Below are 20,637 nucleotides of genomic sequence, written 5' to 3'. Positions count from 1 at the left end.
TATGAATTCAAAGTTACTCAGCCAGTAGCAGGAATTTCCATGCAAGACTGCTCCAAATGCAGTCTATAGGGAAATCTGTGCTTTGGGGCAGTCCTTTGGAGAGAAGAGAGAACTTATCTGCTAAGCTGCTTCTTCTGTTTCATATTGGTTAAAATTTGCCCCGGGGTGTGGTAACTCCCCCACACCTTCTGCTCTTATCATCCTCTGCTTTGGCAGCTTCTCAGAAAGTTCTGCTTTATAGCATTTCCTGTGAATCCACAAGTGACGGAAGGATCTCCAGACTCAGGAAATACTTCTTGTAGACCGCAGGCAATGGAACACTTTGAGCACACTAGGAATCAATCAGCCACTCTTGGCAAGCCAGGTGAACCTGGAGAAATAGAAAAGATGTGCCTGAAACAGATGCCTTGATTGGTTGGTAATATGACATCAGAGGAGTCTGTGACAGGTGAGACACAAGGGGTTATAGGCAGGTAGATATGAGAAAAGAAAGCAGGAATCCAGGAAAAGAAAATGAAGCTTCAGGGCAAGGCTCTCATGTTCAGGAAGATTGCCATGAAAAAGGTATATTCCAAGGAAAGTAACAGGACTGGGGATCAAACGGGGGATCCAGACAGAGAAAATAAGAAGTAGAGTAAAAGCAAGTTGCACCAACTCCATTATAAACTCAGAGCAGAATGAGAAACAACAAAGTTGTCCAAGGAGCAACATACCACCTTCTGGGATTCTTAAGTCCCCCAAACTAGGAATGAAATAAACTTGGAGACTGGCATTTATTCATTTTTCAATATCTTCATTCATTTAAGAGTACTGATTACATGCCATGTATTCATGGGGGGGATAGATCAAAATGATATTGAATTTCTAGAGAAAGAAATGTATACTGAAGCTTTGTGATTCAGTAGAGAATTGTCTAGCATAAAAGCTAATGAGTCTTCTATTTCTAAATATCTTTCTTCTTGTCTTCTTGAACATTCTCAGTTGACACTGTATGTCAAAACTTATGTCGCCCTTACCTTAAATATACACACAAATTAATTTTTTTAATTGATAGACAATTTTTTTATAGAAGTTTTAGGTTTATACAAAATTGAGCAGACAGTACACAAAAAACCCATATGCCCTCTGGTTCCATATTCATATAGGTTTTATGATCATCTACCTGGATTCAGAGAAGGCATTTGACAAAATAAACATTCATTTTTATTAAAAGTACTCAACAATACAGTAATCATTTGGTACTTTATTTCTTAATTTGATTATCTATCTATATGAAGCTATATGGATGTGTAGCAAAAAGACAAAGTCATACTGAATGTGGAGATACTATAGGCATTCTCACCAAAGTAAGGGCAAAAATGAATGTCCACTATCACTGCTACAATTTAACACTGTCAGAAAGAGATTAATCTATAAATTAGACAGGAGAAGAAATTTAGAGGTATAAAATATTGGAAAGGAGGAGGTAAAGCTATTATTATTTGCCGTTGCTGTAATTTTATTTGTGGAAACCGAAGACACTAAGCAAGAAAATGAGACACTACAGGTATAAGATAATTTAGGACTATGGTAGAATATAAAATTACTGTGCACAAATAAATAGAATTTATCTAAACATAAAGCAACCAGTTCAAAGATACAATGGAAGACCCATTTTTAACAGCAACATAAAAAACATAAAACCATAGGCCTAAAATTAGCAAGAACTGTGCAAACCCTGTACAAGGACAACAGTAACCCACTCCCAAAGTACATAAAGTTACACTTAAATTAATAGAAAAGCATATCATAGTCTCAGATAGGAAGATTCAATATCAATGTGTCTATTTTCCCTAAGTTATTTGTTTGTTTGTTTGTTTCAAATTAATGTGATCTTAAATTTGATAGTGACCGGGACTAGATAAAATTATTCTAAATTTCACATAAAAAAGATATGCAAGTATAGCCACATAAACCAGGGGAAATTAGCCCAATAGATATGAAATATACTATAAGCCTCAAAAGGTAAACACTGTCATGAGCTGACACATGAAACAGGATAGTTAGATTATAAATAAACAAAATATATACAGGAATGTCATATATGATAAAGGTGTCATCAGAAAACAAATAAAAAAGATACAATTTTCTATTTTGATGTGCCCTAAAGTACCAGTCTCAATTTTTCATGGCTATTGGACTTTGTTTTATGGTTAGAAAAATCTTCCCCAATCTGAAGTTATAAGCAAAAATTAAACCATGGTTTCTGTTCGTAAAAAATACGAACTTTTGATCAGTCGTGTTAGAACAATCTAGCTAAGCCATCTGGAGTAAGTTAATGTACATTTTACATCAGGATAAATGCCAAACGGACCAAAGATTGAAACTTTGAAAATAAAGCCATATAAATACTACCAAAAAAAAGAAAAAATCACTGAGTTCTGTGACATCTTTGCAATGGGGAAGGCCTTTCTTAATATAGTTCAAAATCCAAAAGTCATTAAAAGAGTGATAATTTTGACTAGATAAAAAAATCAAGAACTTCTGCATAACATGAAATCTGCATTTCATGTTATGAGTTTGCATATGCAAACTCAAAAGATAAATGAAAAATTGGTGATGGTTGGTGGAGGGGGGGATTGTAACTCATATCATTAGCAAAGGCTAATTCCCTAATCCATAAATAGCTCTTAGAAATTGAGGTAAAACAAACTAACAACCCAATGAAATGTGGTTAAGATTATTCACAGATAAATATGTAAATGCCCCGCAAACATAGGAAAAGAAGCAACACCTCCATGGTACTATGAGGAAGTGCAAGTTTAATTTACATCAAGATATCATTTTTTACATTTTATATTGGCAAAAATCCAAAAGATTGTCATATTTTTCCAGCAAAACTGGGGGAAACAGGTGATCCTGTTTTTAGGATTCCAAAATGAAACAACCCTGGAGGAAGGAAACTGGATCTCATTTTCCCAAATACATTTAATCTTTCCTAGTAATCCAACTACTGGGAGTTAATGCTACAGATACATCTGAACATTCAAGAAATAACATAGAAACATCATTAATTGCAGGATTGTTTATAACACTACAAGATTGGAAACCGCTCCACCATCCACCATTGGAAACTGCTCCACTATCCACCATTCATGAGCTGGTCACATGAACTCTGGTGTCCCCATACAACACAGTCCTAGGAAGTTATAAGAGGGTGATGTGACAAAGATTTAGGTACTGAAGTGGTGAGGTCTTCAACATCTTTTGTGAAGTGATACAAAAAAGTAATAAGACAATATTTACAGTAAGCTCTTTTTAGTGCAAGAAAGGGGACATACATATATTCATATTTGATGTATTTATAAAGAAATAAGAAAAGAATGCACAGAAAAAGAATACAGTCGCCATCTATAAGGAAGAGTTTGAGGACCGAGGCGGGAGTCTTCTCTTTGTATATTGTATATTTTGTATTGTTTTGATTTTGAGCCATTTGAACATACTTCTTCAAAAATAAAATTACATACATATATATGTATAGATGCACTGTAGAGAATTTTAAAATTCTAGATTCAAAATTTTCCCCTAGAAATCTGAATATCTGAACAAACTGCTCCATTGTCTTCTAGCATTTGACTCATTAAAATCCAACGCACTCAGATTCTTATCTCTTTGTAGGCATATGTGCCCTCTCTCTTTCAAAAAGCTTATAGAATTATTTTTTTTATTTTTGAAATTACAAACTTTCATCAGGATGGATGTACTCAGCATTTTGTGTCCTGTCTCAATCTGAGTATGAGTGGATATTTTTACAGCTTGGGGTGTTTTTGTAGTCCTATTTATTTGGTTATTTTTCTTCTTTACATTCTAGAAGATCCTCATATCTTTATCACCTCTTCCACCACGAGATAATTTTGCTATGTAAATATTCCTTAAACACGTGAATGATTCCCAAATGGGCTATACCTTGCTCAGAGAAAAATTAAGAGGTCTAAACAAAGGGGATTGTATTCATATTATGGAATTTATAGCCAAGATATATGTTCTTTTAAATTTCACACTCCCTACTATTTATCATCTCCTCCTCAAAACCCAAGGATCTCTTTTATTAAAAGGCAATAAAAATGTAGGAGAACCTCCTAAAAATAGCTCTGTTGTCTTTTTTTTAACTTTTTTTCCTAAAGATATATAAACTAAGAATAGTACAAGACAAACGCTTTCTCCTGAAACTTCACATAGAGAAATTCAGCACATTTATCAAAAATACGGGAAGATCTAAATCCGAATGTATATAAGCAAAGACAGTTACAAATTATTTATGATACAGCTGCTCTTTTTCTAGTATTTTAGCAGTGATATGGGAAACATTTTATCTGGCAACTTACATAGTTACAAAAAAATTCTTCCTATGTTTTAAAAGAAATTAACATGGCTGATTTCAGATTTGAAGCCAGAATAAAATTGGGTAGATGACACTCCAACACTGAACTTTCTTTGTGCTGGTTTTTGTTAAGTCTATTAAACTAATTTATTAAGCCACCTTTCTGTTAGTAGCTCACCATTAATTTTCTTTTAACAGATTTGTCAAAAAGTTTTGAATTTTTCCTTAGTACCATTCTTTTAGTTTTATGATTATATGAGGGTTTTTTTCAGGCTGACTTAATACTTTGTAAATGAACAAACCACTGCATAGCCAATTGATTTATTTTGTATATGATATGAATTAATGCACTATACACTGCAATACAATGTAGTATATTAATTAATTAATGTACTCTTTCCCTTCCTGGTTTATGGAGCTCACAGTCACGCATTTTCATTTGAAGGGACCTAACCCCAGATTTATTTTCTCCATTTGGTGGAAAGGAAGCTTGTTCAGCATACAGTAGTATTCATTGGTTTCCATAAATTATTTTCTTTATCAGTATATATGAGGGAAAGTGTATTTATACTACTTACTGATTTTATTGTCATCTCTGAGACTGCTTTCTCACACTCAAAATTTTGTAAACATTTATTTTTACCTTGAAAATGAAGAAGGTTGTTGAATCAAAACCATACTTCCCCACCCCTGGAATTATTTATCACTCTGGAACATAATTCCACCTTTCTCTCTGGATTTGCTGTATTTTCTACCCATCTCAGCCCCTGAGCCTGTCCAATGAAGATCGGTTCACTGTGCATTTTCTTTCACTATGTCCTCTGCCTAGAACACATTTCTCTTCTTTCCATTCATCTATCCCCTGAAAAGCCTGGGGCAAACTCCCCTGGACCTCAAGGCCTTTCTCAATCTTCTCTCTGTCTTTCCTCTGAATAATAATAACTTTGCCACTTATGAAGAGCTTATACCATCAGAACTTGTAAAACTTTCCCACCAAGGCCTCCCTTTATCAGAGATGAATGAATACTATTTCAAAGGTGGGTGGAAATGGGGGCTGTATTATAGATTTCTTTAAAATTACATGTTTGTTTTAACATAATGTTTTAAACTTACTCCCATCAGAATTGAATGAAGAGGTGGGTCATCATGGCAACTATCTGGGAAATGCTGCTATATGGCCTGCTAAGCATCCACAGAAGGAATGAGAAATAGGTTACTCGATGATTTTAAGTTTCTTAACACCATAACTCCTTATAAAATGAGTGAGATGTAATTTAGTACACTGTCCATGAAGCAGAAAGAGCCCTTAATTTGAAAAAAAAAAAAGAAAGAAATGAACAAAAAAGAAAAATAGAAAATGACAGAAGGGAAGGAGGGAAGAAGGAAGCAAGAAAGCAAGGAAAGAAGGAAGTTGAGAAATTTTACATGCAATTTCTCATGTAATTCTTGTAACACTTCCTTAAATGAAGTATTCTTAAAATCCTTCAATAGATTCTATACATGCTTAGGTTAGAGTCTAACCTCCTGACTGTGGGTTGCCAGTCCTCTGGCGAAGTCCTTGGCCTCCTCTTCCGCCCCACCCCAGGCTGTTTCTGCTCCAGCCATCAGGATTCTGTTCCATCCTCAAAGACGTAACTGCCCTCAACGACGCCCCCCCCACCCCGCCCCGGCCCCCTTCACTGCCTGCCTTCCAGCTCTTCTGACCCATTTCAAGTTTCCTTTAAAAGACCACTTCCTCAGAAAGGTTTTAGGTTTATTTGTAGCATTCTCGTATCTCCCTTTTTAAAATACTTACCACAGCTTTGACTCTTTGCTTCTTGCTTAAAGAGAGCAGAGACTATAACTGTCATAATCATCACTGTATCCCAGAGACTGGCATATGGTAGAGACCCGAATATGACTGAACAAATTAGGTAATACGCTGATACTTTCTTAAGAATGAGGTACTTGGAACTTGTTTGAGTTGGAGGTACTTGGAGCAAGGTTGCGCAGCTAATAAGTAGCAGTAGGATCTAGCTCTTTCTGACTCCATGGACAGAAGATTTAGTTACCACGCTATATAGATTTAAAATTGCTACACCCTTATTGTTTGCTCAGCCTGTGGCCCCTCCCAGTTGCTGTCTTATACTAATTTCCACTCCATTTCTGTCATACTCTACTGGTAAATCTTTTTTTAAAAATTTATTTATTTATTTTAGTAATAAAGAGAGAGAGAGAGAGATCATGAGCAGGAGGAGGGGCAGAGCAAGAGGGAGAGAGAATCTCAAGCAGACTCCCCGCTGAGCATGGAGCCCATCGCCAGGCTCGATCGCAGGACCCTGAGATCATGACCTGAGCCAAAATCAAGAGTCAGATGTTTAACCGACTGAGCCACCCAGGCGCCCCTCTACTGGTAAGTATTTTTCTAATGTCCCATTTCCCCAACTAGAATATTGCCTCCTCTCTTCAGGAGAGAGGTCATGTTTATTGTTATCATTTTAAGATATTCGTTTCTAACTGAGGATTGCTGGAGGCAGGTGGGCGGGGGATGGGTTAAGTGAGTGACTGGGATTAAGGAGGGCACTTGTGATGAGCCCGGGGTGTTGTATGTAAGTGATGAATCACTAAATCCTACACCTGAAACTAATATTACACTGTCTGTTAACAAACTGGAATTTAAATAAAAACTTGACAAAAACAATAAAATATTTGTTTCTATTTTATATGTTGCTGAAATGGGTGCCTTGGACGTTGTAGTTACTCAGCAAAGATTTTATTGTATGATGTATAGAAAGAAGCAACATACTGTGCAAGGAGAAAAAACTGTAATGCTAGGGGATGGAAAAATAATGCTTTTAGTTATAAACATGTATTAGTCATTGGAATTCATTAGATCGTGAGAGAAGGGTAGACTCTGCTCTTCTTCATGAGTAAAAGTTTGAACGATAATAGTGATGAGGGAGAATTAATTTATTTAATTTGACCAGAAAGTCCAAGGGGGAAATTTACTTGCCTTCCCTCGAGTGAGGAAGGCACCATTATTTACTGCGGGCACTTTGAAAAACAGGGAAGTAGCAAGATTGCTAAGGTTATCCTTGGGACCCATTCACTTTCCTTTTCAACATCCTTTCTAGTTCTTCTCATTTATCCTCTAGAAATGCTTATTCTTGATCCCATTTTCACAGAGCTCAGCAGTAAGCAGGCATAAGCAGTCATAGCTGGTAATAGTTTAGGAAGAAGGTACAACACAGTTTTAGGTCGTTCGTATTTTAAAGGGAGACTGGCAATTCTTGAACCCTGCTCATTAGCGAGACAAATTTGTCAGGCCTCTGGGGGCCAAAATTGTTTCTCATTCTTGATTTCTCCTATGGAACACAGAAGGCCTTGCACATTGGAAATCATGATCATACACACTGAACTCTGAAAGGCATTCCATCCTCACCTGCCCTCCTTACTTCCTTCCATCTCTTCCACTTCTGGAAGAAACAGGTGTGGTTGGAATCAAAGACAAAATGGACTCCTCAGGGATTTTCAGATAGGCACTGCAATATTTGCTTTACAAGGAGGTATTTAAAAGCTGCATAAGCAGCTCCCCAAATTAGTTAATGGTTCTACTTGTTGGCAGCATTGGGCTAGCAAAGCAGAATTCATTTGTGTTCACTCCTGGATCTGCAATCAGGTGGTTAGTTGGGTGGGCCAGGCTGGGTGGCTTGTGACTGGCCTCCACTGGGGTTAGCTCTGCTGAACTGAACCTCTTTCTGTGTGATAGGTGATCCGGCGGCTGACTGGCTCAATCTTGTTCCAAGCAAGTTTCATATCTCTTTAACTTCTCATTGGCAATTGCCCACTGGCCAAACAAGTCCCAGGCCATGCTCAGTGTTGGTGTGGGAGCAGTTACCCAGGACATGCATACAAGAAGGAGGGAAAAAATCTGGGATGTTTACTGCCATAATCTACAATTACATAAAGTAGCAGTATATTAATGTCAAGAAATAAACCTTTTAGTTAAAGACTGTGGCTTAACTAAATGTGTGTATCTCCCTGTTCCTCCTGAAACCCCCTTAAAAATAAATAAATAAAAGTATAGGGACAAATAAAAAAGAGAAAATATCTGAGCAAAGATTTTAACAATGTTTCTGTTAAGGATACAACAAAGCAGAGGAAGCTACTCACCAAATACCTACCAGTAAGAAGTAATGTAATTAACTACTCAACACTCCTCTTCCCCTGGTTCTGGATTTGGGGGTTTCAAGGACTGGAAAGGGTGAGGGATGAAGGGAAGGGCTGAGACCTGGGAGATTGTTTTGAAAACCTACATAGAGAGCAGTCACATTTCAGTTCTTCTCCTTTTCTGCAAGCAGACAGGAACTACCTGCTCTTTGGCAGGAAATAGGAAGTCCTTTGTCAGGAAAAATTAAGACAAAGATGTTTAGGATTGGGAAACAATAGGTAGGATGAGTTGGAGGTACATGCTAGGATTAGATGAAAGTCTGCTTATTAAAAAGTGGGACTGCCCAATCCCAATCCCCTGCCTCACTTCTAGACTAGGAACAACCAAATATTCCTCACCCGGGAAGAAGATAGGCAGGTTCTTCTTTGAAGAGACTGCTTGGTTCCAGAAAAATGACATATTGACATTTAAGGAGGCAGGCATTCTCTATTCTTCATCCAAGCACACAGAGTTCCCAAGCTGTTCTTAACTGCTGAATTTCAAGGACTTAGAACAGTGCCTGACATATAGTAGGCATTCAGTAAATATTTATTAAATGAATATTTAATAATTCATTTCAATTCAAAATATTCATTTTGAAAAAAGTGAATTAAGTACTTCATTCTAAACAGAGGCAGCCAGACTTACCAGATTTTGAGGAAAATCTCTAACTTGAAAAAGAACGAGGAATCACCAAACACAAACTGATAAAAAGAAACCTAGAGGAAACAGATGTCATGGAGGGGAAAGAAGAAAGTATTAATAAAAAGTGCACTTAATTAAAATTCTCAAAGAAATAAGAGATCCAGAACCTATAAAATTATAAAATAATATACGAAAGGGGCGCCTGGGTGGTTCAGTTGGTTAAACCGCTGCCTTCAGCTCAGGTCATGATCCCAGGGTTCTGGGATTGAGCCCCACATCGGGCTCCCTGTTCATGCAGGAAGCCTGCTTCTCCCTCTGCCTGCCGCTCCCCCTGCTTGTGCTCTCTCCCTCTCTCTCTCTCGCTATCTCTCTCTCTGTGTCAAATAAATAAATAAAATCTTAAAAAAATAAAAAATAAATAAAATAATATATGAAAATAAAATTATATCTGAATCACACACACACACACACACACTCACTATTTCTTCCTTCATTTTATAGATGAGAAAATTGAAATAAAGCCCATTTGTATAGGGCCCTGGGTGACTCAGTCAGTTAAGTGTCTGCCTTTGGCTAAGGTCATGATCCCAAGGTCCTGGGATGGAGCCCCGCGTCGGGCTCCCTGCTCAGCTGGGAGTCCACTTCTCCCTCTGCCCCTTCCCTTGCTTGTGCTCTCTCTCTGTCAAATGAATAAAATCTTAAAAAAAAAAAAAAAAGCCCATTTGGGTAACACAGGGACAGACTCTTGAATGGAAGCCAGGAGACACTCTGCAGTGCTGGCCCTCAGATTCAGGTCCTTGATCTTTACACATCTGTCTGAGCCATCCTCCTCTCTCAAGTCTTTGCCATCCTCTCTACCCATCCGAATTCTGCTCATTTCCCAAGACCAGCTCCCCTCATAAACCCGTCTGTGAACCCAGCCGATCACACTATCTGGATTCCTCCAACACTGATAATCTGTAGCATCTATTTTATTACTGGGTTGGTTATATGATTGTTTTGTTATCTTGTTGGCTTTTTAAAAATATATATATAATTCTGTCCTCCCCAACAAGAGCAAATCCCCAGGACGGAAACGTCTCAGGAGTCTTTATCAAAATGCTAAGTACATAAGAGTCACTTTAGAAAAATCTGCTGACTTGAGTCTAACTAGAGCATTTACTGGATTATTTCATGGCTCGATATTTGGAACATTCCAAATTCATAAGATCTACTTGACAAAAGTGTCTTGTTACTTCAGACCCTGGTATAGTTGATTTGTCATTATCATACACTATTCACAGTCTGGCAGTAGTAGACAAAAGTAAATATCCCTGCACACTGTGTTTGACATAAAACAAGCATGACCTGGATAAACAGGTATCACTTTGTTACCTAAGTCTCTCTTGAGAAAGAGAAGGTAATTCTCCATCATTCCAATTTGTTCATGCTATAGGTGGTTGGATGGTTCCTGCTGGTTTTATTGCTTGATGTGACCTTTTATCAAGTTTTTTCTGGGCCGATGTTCTGCATACTATAAGTATATATATCTCACTATCATTAGTGGTAACCAAACACCTCCAAGTCAAACATAGATTCCTATTTTTGGAATATATTTGAGAAATATATTTCAGCCAACCATATAGTGCAAATGTTTATTAAATATCCACTTTGGACTTAGCAGCATCCTAAGATTTGTGGTAACGTTATGCAAGAAACAAAAGGCCTAACCCCTACTCTCAAAGAACATACAGTTGAATTCATTTGTATTTTATATATTAAAATATGATCACGAGTTTTATGTGTTAAAATATGATTGTGAGTTAAACACTTTGAAGTTAATGCAAAACATCTTTATTTCTTAAAACAACAATGAATTTTTTGGCAAGATCTAAAAACTGGCCACAGTACAAAGCCTACACCTAATTTTGTCTTTTAAATTTATATATATGCATGTGTATGGATGGATGTATACCTATGTGTGTACACATGTATGCACAGATTTTCATAGAGCAGTGATACATATTTATGCCTTTTGAAATATTGCTTAGCGTGTATATCTGAAAACCAGAGAAGATTTGAGACAGTCATCTTAAATTCTCTGGTAAATATTTTATGATTTACAGTTTCCCATTTATGGAAGGATTTGGGTTGAGAAACTATAGATGATCAAATGATTGCTTGGAAATGTCAGGGAAGAATCAGATAAGGTACTTCTAAATGGATAATCAATGTAATAGTGCTGAAAAAACATCTTGCTTCTTAGGTCTACCTAAATCTATACATAATAAATCTTATATTTTAAATGTATTGTAAAGCACAAAGTACTTTCCCATAGCTGATCTCACTTTGATTTTGGTCCAAACACATATAAATATATTCTATTATGTTTGTATGAACTAGAGGTACACATTCATGTCAGTTCAAGATAGAACAGAGTCATAAATCAAGTCTCATTTGATGAGCTCTAACAAAGAGAAGCATATTATTTTTTGTTTGTTGGTTTATGTCTTGTCTTTCCCTTGGCAGTACAGGTTTGAGGTGCCATCATTTAGAGATTATCTTCCTAATGTTTACCCCCCAAGGTTTTGTGGGTCTCTTTTATTTTTCAGCTGAAAAGAACTACAGTCCTTGGAAATGTCTGGTTTTCTCTGTGATCCACAACAGGCAGCCCTTCCTCTTATCTAGAACACCACCGCCAGAACTAAATGCTGCAGCAACATTTGGGTTCACTGATCACAGGACGGAGCTGCAAGGTGATCCAGCGTTAGTCATAACCACACCTGAAAGACCCCTTACACTGTATATGCTTTAGTGGGGAACATGATCATCTTCACATCTACCATTATAGTTATCACTACTAACGATGAGAGGAATTTTTAGAAACCTGATGATAAAAAGTGAAGAAGACATCTAAGCTAAGTTCAGAAAACCACACCTCTGGCGTTGAACATTAAAGGAATAAGCGGTTTGTGATAAACGTTAATAGAAAAAAATTCCTGGCTGGAATAGAGGCATATACAAACTGAGATTTTTAAAGCCAATCATAGTATCTACCACCTGTTTAAAAAGACACAGGAGGTGCAAACAGCTCATAATTCTGATCCGGTCATGTTGGTGAAAAAGACTTGAAATTTCATGCATTATTGAAATGTTTTTAGTTTAGACAGGTCTACAAAGCCAGACTTTCACGAACATTGTTTCTTTATAGCTTCCTGATATTCCATAGCAATGTCCTAGGAAAGTATAAATGGAAGCAGACAAACGCTCTACAGTTACAATTTTGCAAATGACAGGTCTGACTAGGATATATTCATTGATACAACACACAAATCTTCACAGAGGTGTTCTTGGCCTTCAGGAGTATATGCTTAGGAACCACAGAGAACATTCACACTGAAGGGGAGAAAATATCAAGGAGTTGAAAGTTGAAGTTTGTCTCTTCTTGTCCATTGGACCCTTTTTGATCATTATTTAAGGGAGTCAAAGACCATTAGAGAAAGCTAATAGCCTTTAGAACCCTCAGATTATACTGATATTACTGATGGGAGAGTTAAGGCAAATTGCATTCTCAAAATGGCTCTGGGAACATACCACTTCCAGTAATGGTCCTATCAACCAGACCTAAAAGCAGAGAGGGCAGGGATGCACTTAAAGGCAATTATCCATCAACATTGGAAAATATGGTTACTAGATTAAGAGAGGTGATTATATGCAATATATCTTGATTGCAGCAAAGCAGTTGATATAGCATTATTCAATTTACCAGCTAGATTAATTTAAATTGGTTTAGGCAGAAGTATAGTCAAATGAACTACCCGCTATCCAGAGGGCCATAAATAATAGATAACAATAAACACATTTGTTTTACATGCTCCTAATTTAGTTATTTCTCCCCAGAACTCTCCTTCAGTTCAGAATATGACAGTTATATAATATATGCCACCCTCCAGCTATCTTTTCTTAAGATCTTTTAGGAATCCCATCTGTTCTATAAAGTTGCAAGGACCAATTAGAGTGCCATCAACAACTCCCATTATTCAGGGCTTACTTTATTTATCCATTTTCAGTTTCAGCTTCCCTTTATATCTCTGTTCGATGTCTGGACTTTCTCTTAATGTAAAATGTCAGGAGCAGAACTACAGGGCAGTGGAAGTCATCTTTGCTTCCATACACAAAAGACAGTTGGTGTGGATTCTCCCAGGTCCTTTGGGGGAGGTGACAATGACAGGAAAGTCAGGATGGGCAGCGCCTTCCTTTGTCCTTGCAGTGCCCGTCTTAACCATGGAGTAGTTTTCCTGAACATGGGCTTACCTACCCAAATGTATGATGACCAAACCCATTTGGTGATTTAATCCTTGAAAATCGAGAAGGTGTAACAAAGACGCACACTTGGAGATAATACAACCTCATCACATGAAGGAGAAAACATAAGGACTGAGAAGAAATTTCTTCCCGATTCTTTAAAGCCCCAACCCTTCTGAGATTCACACAAGCACTCTTGGCTACTTCCTAGGGTGATCAGTCTCAGTTTGGCAACAGTAGCTGTGATTGTGCAGGCAAAAGCTAGGAAGACAGGACACATCAAAGAGAATTTTGGGTACCCTTGGTGCAGCGGGACTAGTGTAGTTTCTAAATATGTTGAATCAGTGTTTATTGTATTGGAAGGAAGGAAAAAAGCTCTTGATTTCATAATACAAACCTATAGTTTGTAGCTTGAAAGTGAAGCTTGAAAAAATTGTTTTGGGTTGAAGGAAAATACAGTGATTCTCAACAGACATGTCTCCCATGGTGGACCACGGGGGTGGGGGTGGGGGAGGATAAGAATGCCCAAACAGTGGGAAGTGGGGGTACTTTTGGGGCCTAGAAACACTGCTGTAGGTGCCGGCTACACTGGTGGTGAAGCCAGCACATGCCATGACGTCTTTTAGGCTTATGCTGTCCTTTTCACACTTGTATCACATAATCGGTTGCCTTGGGAAAGTAATACAATGACACTTATATATGTTTTTGAATGTTGGAATATTATATAGGGGCTCAGATACCAAATGTATTGTGTCTGCTTCCCCAAATTATTTGTACAGTCATAGAATGAGAGATAGAGAAATACTTGCCTCTTCTCTACCTGAGAAAGGAAACGATGAAATAATTGTGGCCAAAACCTGGAGAGGGAGGATCTATGGTGATTGAGTTTAAAACACAGCCAAGGGGCACCTAGGTGGCTCAGCAGATTAAGCATCGGACTCCTGATTTTGGCTGAGGTCATGATCTCAGGGTCCTGGTATCCAGCCCCACATCGGGCTCCACGCTCAGTGAGGAGTCTGCTTGAAGATTTTTCTCTCTCCCTCTGCCCCTCCCCCTCATGTGTGTGCTCTCTTTCTCTCTCGAATAAATACGTAAATCTTTAAAAATAAATAAAATAAAACACAGCCAAGAGGGAGAGGGCACAGCACTGTAGAAGAAATTTATTTCCTCCCTAACTTTTAACATGGTTTTAGGCAAATTACTTAATTATGAACAGTTTCTCTATCTATAATATAGTCTTTTAATTGATCTAGCCCTCTGAATATTTGGCTGACTGGGCTGGGTTTGTATGTGTTTTTTATTTTCTAAATATGTTTTCCCCTTTGATTGTAAAAATAAAGCACACTTATTTCAAAACTCTGAAATTGCATAAAGTATAAAATAAAAATAATAAAAGTAATTCTAATACTGTTCATAGCTAGGTTACTTCTTCACATATATTGTTGCTTTTATTTTTGCTGATTTCATTTTTATTGTTGCATTCTGATTTCATCACCTCTTTCTAACACTTGAATTTCCTTCCTTGGTTTCGTTCTATAAAATAAATTATTTTGCCTGGTATCTTACTTACTTGACGAATGTTTCATATTTTTACTCAGATCTCCAGTTCCTAATTCTTACTCTTAATCTGATTTCACCAGCACTCTTTTTGTTTTCATTTAATGGGCTTTAACTTTTCATAAGATTTATTTATTTTTACTTTAGAGGGAGAGAGAGAGAGTGCGGACGGAAGGGGAGAGGAGGGGCAGAGGGAGAGAGAGAATCTCAAGTTGATATCCTACTGAGTAAGGAGCCCACACCGGGCTCAGTCTCACAACCCTGAGATCCTCACCTGAGCCAAAATCAAGAGTCGACGCTTAACTGACTGAGCCATCCAGACACCCTGGGCTTTCACATTTTTAATTTATCAACATTTCCCCCCTTTGCCTTCATGTTTTTATTTTTGTTATGTTTTCTAGCCTTAACTTCCTTTTCTTTCAGGTTGGTTTTTCTTTCTCTGCTTTTCTCAGCCCCATTTTGTGACTTGAGAGGCCCAGGCTAAAGATTGGAGGGCGGGAGGGGAGAGACCAGGGAGAGAGGCCCTTCATTACCTGACCACATAGTTCCTGTACCTTAAGTGGACCCTCCTCTTGGCAGTGGCCCTCACTGGCTCTGGCAGAACCATTTGGAAACACCCTCCTGCTTTCGAGTCTAGAAAGGCTCATGGTTTCCCACTTCTCACCAGTCCTTTTGGTTCTCGAACTCTCCCCACGCCTCTGTAAATGGAAACCCTTTGAGAATGCCATTTATCTGGTGTTGATGTAGGGTTGGGAACAATGTTCATGCTGTTACTCTTCTTAAAAATGTTAAAAATTGGGACACCTGGGTGGCTCAGTAGGTTAAGCGTCGGCCTTCCACTCAGGTCATGATCCCAGGGTCCAGGGATCGGGTCATGCATCAGGATCGGGTCCTGCATCGGGCTCCCTGCTCAGTAGGGAACCTGATTCTCCTTCTGCCTGCCGCTCCCCCTGCTTGTGCTTAGTCTTTCTCTCTCTCTCTCTCTGACAAATAAATAAATAAAATCTTCAAAAAAATGTTAAAAATTTTTGGTGTTCTGCATTGTAGTTAAATTCTCTGACGTTTAGTATGACTCCTTTAAACAATGTTAAATCATGTAATATTGTCCTACGTTATTTTTATTTCACTTTTAATTAACGATCCCTTAATACATTTACACTTTTGTTTCTCTAATTTTGTGACTTGTTTGGGTTTTATGATGACCCACCAAAAGCATAACTAGAGAGAATGACAGCACTAGAGAGTACCCGCATCACAAAAAGAAGGTTGGGGAGTTTTTCCATCATTTTCCCTACAGCCTTCTAGTCAGCTTCCTCAATAGATTTCTAATTCCTCTTAAAATTACATCTCTTAAAAATACAAATGCTGACATACTCAGGGACCTAAGGAATAACGCTCCACAGGGCCATTTATTCTCTTTATGCAAGTGCTATACTTTTCTAAAAAAAAAACACTGTATATTTTCTATACTATACAAACTTTATATTTGGAACTACCTTTCTTCTTTTTAATAATCTGTGGTCTCTGAGACATAGAACCAGTGGTTCTGGCAAAGTGTATCATTGCGTTGCAAACAAGCACAGCCTGATGGGAACCTTTATCCTCCAGGGCTAGAAGGAGGATACAAGATTGCCAGCAGCCAGCAATGCATTGGAGCAGAAGGCAGGCTGGATAGGGAGTGGCACTTGACATTCCAAGATAAGAAATCAGTTGCAGGAACAAGCTGAGCTTGGAAAAGCTGAAAGTGGCTCATGTAGGGATTATGGGTCTTTATTTGCTGATTCTGGCAAGAGAGATATAAGGCTGCTTCACAATAACCAGGGATGAACTCTACTGTTTGCAGTAAGATGTCCAGGAGTGGAGTCACATGGAGAAAGGGCTATAACCTTTCAGATAATTGACTTAAGGGATACATACATCAAACAGCACCAAAGCGAAAAGAATAAAAGAGAATCCAGCCATGGCTGGACAGACTTGTGTTTCTTCAAGAATGAATTACCACGAAAGAAAAAAAAAAAAGCACCTCCATGGGAGATTATTACTACAAAGATGGAGCATATAGTACTCAAGGCACAGAGTACAGGAATGGCATACTTGTGGAAAAGATTGATTAAAGGAAGCAGAACTAGATATTTAAAAGAATCTTCTCTGTATTCTCAATAGTCAGTGAAAAATAATAACTAGAAATATAAAATAAGCAAGGTGAGATAAGGCAATGAGTAGAGTAAGGACTTTTTTTGGATCCAAGGAGCCAAGAACAGAGTTACTAAAGAGATGCTGGGACAGCTCATTGACACGGGGCTGGGATGAAACTGAGCAGCCAGAAGGACCCAGATAAGCACTGCAGAGCTGCTTTTCTCTCTTAATTTTGCCCCGCCCTATGTACCTGCTGCATTCTACATTCTTCATTCTCTCTCAACAGACCAGGCCATGTGGCAGGGAAGGCTACCAGAAGCATCATTTTACAGGTCCATATACTCAGAGAGAGCCTGACTTGTGTCTCCTTCTTTAGCTTTCTCTTGCTCTCAAGGGAGAAAGCACTGATTTTTCCCACCTTAGGTCTGGTGCAACCCAGCCAAGTCAACTTCACGAAGGGGTAGGCAATTCATGGGAAAAGAAGGTTGGGCCCAGGGGACAACAGCATCCACTGGAGATGATAAGAAAGGACACTGAGATGGGAGGCAGGCATGCCTGGAAAGGTAGCTGAATGATATTGGGAAAGAACATAAAGAAATTCCATCACTAAAATCAATTTTAGAGGCAGTTCAGAGCAGAGTCAACACTGAGAAATAAATACTGTTATGATAAAAACTTGACTTTGCTTAGAATGAGTGGGAATAGAAAAAAGAAATGAAAAGTAACATCAAAAAGCCTTAACAACTCTTCTTGCCGATTTTAAAATAATTGTTTTACTTTGGTTTCAGAAAGTTTTCCTTGCTAGCTTTCCTTCACTTTTATATATTAGAACTTCTTGAGATGAATAGTTAATTTATTTCCATTCTCTCTTGTTTGATATTCAAAATGTTTCAGGCTGTTAATATGCTTTTATTTACAGATTTGGCCTCATCCCATAAATTTTGAAAAAAAAGATCCTTATTTGTTATTTTCTTAACAAATGTAATTTTATTTTATTTTATTTAATAAGATTTTATTTATTTACTTGAGAGGGAGCGGGAGTGAGAAAGAGCACAGAGGAAGAGGGAGAAGCCAACTCCCCGCTGAGCAGAGAGCCCAACGTGGGGCTGGATCCCAGGTCCTGAGATCATGACCTGAGCTGAAGGCAGACGCTTAACCGAGTGAGCCACCCAGGTGCCCCAACATACGTAATTTTAGATGAGGATATAATCTTCAACTCCCCCAATTTTGCTATTTGGAAATACGAGTTCGTTCCTTGATCTATTGCATTCTAGATAGTGACCTGTACAAGGTTTAGCTTTTCAGATTTCATTTTCACTGGGGTCTGAATAGATGGGATGTATTTATTAATTCCAAATATATTCCATGTTTGTATGAGAAAAATAAAGATATATGTGTATTCCACTTCATCTTATTGTTCAAATTCTCTGGGTTTTGTTTTTGTTTGGTTTGGTTTTGCGGGCAGTGCTGACCTTTTATTTTCTAAACTCATCAAAGGCTGGAGGAGTTCTTTAAAAGACATCTATGGCAACTGTAATTCCTTTTTCTTTATAGAGTCTGATGTAATTATTTGCCCCATAAAGATCCATGACTGTTATTTTTCATGACGAAAATGATCTCTTAGAGTTGTTATGAAGATTAAGTAAGACAATGCTTACAAAGCACTTATTCAGTAATTGGTATATGGCTAATGCTCTATAAATGTTAACTATTACTATTGTTTCCTAAATTAGTAATTTCTGCTTTCATCTTTATTAATTTCCAGCTCTTGTATTTTTCCTCTTTCTTAAATTGAATGCCTATTCCATTTGTTTTAAATCTTTCTTACTTAATAGTAAAATCTTTTAAAGCTGTGAATACTCCTTCAGCTGGACCCTATAGGTTTTGACATGCAATATTCTTATTTTTACTAATCTCTAAATAGCTAAAAATTCTAATTTTTTGCTTTCTCTTATTTTAGTTCAGATCTGCCATAAAATATGCACTGTTGAAACCTGCAGAGATTTTCTTCGTGATGAAGCACATAGCAAATTTTAAAAGAACTCCATGGACATAAGAAAGAAATGACTATGCTCAGTTTTTATTCTGTACCTAGTTCATGCATCAATTTTTCTTTAAATTTTTTATGTGCTTATATATTCTTTGTGTACTTAATTACTCAATTTCTGTGAGATAAGTTTTAAATTCTCTCCCTCACCCCTGAGTTCTATCTTGGCTGCCTGTAGGGCTTTAGAAAACCATATATTTGCTTTTACTCTGTTTTACTCTGTTGCAGCTTCCTGAGTTGCAGAGGAAAAATCTCTTCCTATTTTGATAAGTTATTTGTAAATTTTTCTCTCTGTTTGGAAGCTTGTGAGATTTGCTCTTTATCCTTTCAGGGCCGAGAATTTTCCAGGTTATGGAGAACGTTTTTGTCATTGTTATCTGGGCTGACAATCAGGACCTTTAATCTGAAAACTCAACTCAGAGATGTATTTTCTTATTATTTATTTGATTCTCTTTCTTCATCTGTTTCTTTATCTGTTTTTGAAAGTTTTATTAATGGGTCATTTGATCTTCTGGATCTATCTTTTATTAAGTTTGCTTTTTTTTTAATTCCCAAATCACCACTCTTTGTCTTTTTACTCTCTATTTTGGAATAATTTCTGGTTCATTTACTATACTATTAATGTTTTTTTTAATCAGTATTTATTCTATTTTCACTGCCTTTATTGGATTTTTTAATTAAACACATCATAGTTTTTGCTTACAAAAAATTCTTTGTTATTCCAAGATTTCTCTTCTTCCTTTGTACAATTTTCTCTTCAGATATCAATGAATTATTTTTAGTTCTTTCCTGTTTTTGTCATTACATTTCTGCTATGTATTTTTTTCCTATTTCAATGGTGTCTATCTGTTCTAGTAATTTCAGCTTCACTTCTATCCTTAAAACTGTGGATTACTCTGAAATGTTTACTAATTTTTTGTTTTCTGATTATCACTGGTACTCACCAGGCCTACGGGGAACATCGTAGTTATTTGTTTCTTCTGAACCCACTTAGCTTTGTCTGGAGGACAGCCTGATAGTGGAGAGTGAGCAAGTGGGAGAATGTAGGTTATAAATCAGCTTCTTCTAAGAGGACAGCACAGAGGGAGCCAATGGGCTACAGCAATTCTTGGGAAATTTCCATCTTAGAGGGTGATTGTCTTCCTGATTTACAAGAGTACAACGGTTCAGTTAATATGGACGAGAAGTTGGCATCACTAGCATTAGAAAGTTCTTCGCTTGATTCTGCAAAACAAGTGGGCAAGACATCAGAAGTAATATTGGTTTAAGAATTGCTTAAAATAGCTGGACCTTCTCAGGAATCCATGGGGTTAGATGTCTTCACCCCAAGCTTTACCAAAGCGGCAGACCACCACCTCTCCTTGGACCATTCTACAAACGGTGGGCAGCAGTGGACCTGAAGCACTTTTACCTGTTTTG

The 20,637-nt window shown here is 37.5% G+C and overlaps 1 long non-coding RNA gene across 1 annotated transcript; it reads right to left on the bottom strand.

Annotated features, from left to right (window-relative positions):
• Positions 1–242: 242 nt before the first annotated feature.
• LOC113924173 lies at positions 243–20,429 on the bottom strand. The gene is made up of 3 exons (XR_003520565.1): positions 20,163–20,429; positions 9,198–9,268; positions 243–370 (listed from the first exon to the last, which is right to left on the bottom strand). It is a non-coding gene; the product is annotated as an uncharacterized LOC113924173 (long non-coding RNA).
• Between the last annotated feature and the right edge of the window lie 208 nt (positions 20,430–20,637).

This window comes from Zalophus californianus, chromosome 2 (assembly GCF_009762305.2).
Source record: "Zalophus californianus isolate mZalCal1 chromosome 2, mZalCal1.pri.v2, whole genome shotgun sequence".
Classification (NCBI taxonomy): domain Eukaryota; kingdom Metazoa; phylum Chordata; class Mammalia; order Carnivora; family Otariidae; genus Zalophus; species Zalophus californianus.
This window is presented reverse-complemented; position numbering and strand designations above follow the sequence as displayed.